The following is a 2,500-nucleotide window of genomic DNA, read 5'->3' as shown; positions in this document are numbered from 1 at the left end:
TGAAGTCTAACATGCATAGTTAGACATGGTTACCTCGGCAGTTCAAATTTTCTGACTCCGAGAAGATTTACTTGCTAAAAAGCTTATGTTACCTTTCATTATTGCATACATTCTGTCACATATCATTAAATGTTAAATTCAATGTGGTAGTTGAAATAATTTTATATAGCTAGCAGTGCCAATTTACCTCAGTTTTGTAATAGTGAATGTTAATCTTCACGTTTGTGATTGATTCTCTGTGTGAGGTCACTCCCACATTTACTCTCATTCACACTCGCTGTCGCTCTCACACACACACACTTACTCACTCATCCAAACAGAACAAAAGACAATGAAACCTTTTCATTAATAGGGTTTGTTGCTGTTGTAGTGCCGGTGTAAAGATATATGATGTGTCTCTTTAGCCCGCAATTTTTGTCAGCTGTGATGAGTGACTCGTACATGATGTACAAATTACATTTATTTCTTCTCTGTGTGACGACAATTGGTTCAAGTAAATCCTTGTGGATTACTGTTGTCGTTTCCCTTATCTACTCTCATATCTATCAGAGACGGTTGGCAGTTCAAGCCAGGTCCATGTGGATCACTACTGACGTATCCCTCTCCTATTTTCCTCTTAGTCTTTGTGAAATAAAACACGAAATGAAAAAAAAGACGAAAATAAATTAAAAATGAACATTAAAAACCGCAAATTTATATAAATAACCGTCTAATGGTACTTAACACCCCCTCTTCTCTGTTGCCCTTCTTTTTCTGTTGCTATCTGGCCCTTAAGTGTATGATCTGGTTCCCCGACTATATATAGCAGTCGGCACCGAAGGAGGAACCTGCTGCAGAACCGGTCACCTTAGAATGCTGTGGGAAGGACGTCACCGAAAGATCGCCAGAAGCCTGCAGACCAGGACGTTCATCAGAGCAGGTGTTAAGCCGCCCCATGAGTGGATGGGCGCCGCCTGCCGAGACGCCCGTAGATCCAATGAAGGACCAGGAACTCGCCAACGCAGGTACCAATCCCCAAGGATGCTATGGATGGGGTTCGCCTGCCTGGACAAGCACAGATCCAGTCAACTGCAGGAGCTCATCAGCACAGGTATCAGCCGCCCTGTGATGCTGCACCCTGCCTGGACGCCCATAGATCCAGATGAAGATTACAACGATGTTAGAATGAGTATGAAGCCGAGAAGGACCTGGACGAGATCTGTGAGGACGTGTGGATGAGGACGCCACCGAGTTAGGCCTGGATGAGGACTACAAGGAAATCTAGATGAATCCAAAGTCAAGGAGGACCTGTGTGAGACTTTCGAGGACAGACAAATTACACCGAGGACCAGGAAGAAGAGGATGACAGGGACACGCAGCCACAAAGATGCACTAGGACAACACACATGAGAACGAGATGACCAGCCAAGTTAGGTCACCCTTGAGGCAAATCTAAAGCACCATGAGGGCAAGGCATGAGTAGGTGGCAGACAGGACCGGTGACCTCACTTTGCTCCCCCCATACTTCCTCCAGCTGCTTCAGTCACTTCCGGCATCTGGGATGCTCACTACTTATACTGAGGATGACCTAGCTTAGACAGTTCGTGCCCAACACCCTAAGTGGTAAGGTCGGCCTAGCCTTCACCTCAGGCGGGTCGACCTGACAAGTGACCCTGCGCTCACCGCTTTACCCATAGACATCGTCTCGTGTGTTCCCTTAGTGTTGTACTTTTCATTAATAAAGAGTCAGCCGTTATACCAATATCACTACCCCTGCAAAGCCATTGTAATAGGGCTCATAGCCTTGTACAGTGTGTGCAAATTCATATAGATAGATGAAAATATATGTAGGTATACACACACTCTCATACAAACATACAAGCACACACATACACGCACACTGTAACAGGCTGTAATACCTTTAGTACATTGGTTAAGACTGGTTGTGCAGTGGTTGTACAGCTTGACTCTTTATTAAGGAAAAGTACAACACAGTAAAGGGAACATGCGAGATGATGTCTTGGAGTAAGAGCTGAGCTCGGTACGGCCAGCCAGCCCTGGGGGGACGGTGGCTGGTGGTTGACCTGGGCACGGTGACTGTTGGGAGTAAACTGCAGACTGAGTCATCCTCGGGCACAAGCAGTGAGCGTCCATCGGAAACGTGGCATGGGACATTAGCTGCAGGAAATGTGGGGAAGCGATTCGAGGTCACTGTTTCCCTCTGTTTAATGAAATACCACACACACACACACACACATATATAAATGTATATATATAAATATAGTTTTTTTTTTTTTTTCTCAACAGCTATTCATTCCACTGCAGGACAAAGGCTTCTCTCAATTCATTACTGAGAGGTTATATGTCAGCACCACCCTTGCCTGATTGGATGCCCTTCCTAATAAACCGCGTTTGTGCCACGGCGGTGATTTCCTCTAAGACACCTGCATTTCACTTCTCAAGGCGATATGTCGTTTTCTCGGGCTTGAGCCAGCAGTCAAAGCGCAGGCATTTTTACGAC

Source organism: Penaeus monodon, chromosome 6, assembly GCF_015228065.2.
Source record: "Penaeus monodon isolate SGIC_2016 chromosome 6, NSTDA_Pmon_1, whole genome shotgun sequence".
NCBI classification, from domain to species: domain Eukaryota; kingdom Metazoa; phylum Arthropoda; class Malacostraca; order Decapoda; family Penaeidae; genus Penaeus; species Penaeus monodon.
This window is presented reverse-complemented; position numbering follows the sequence as displayed.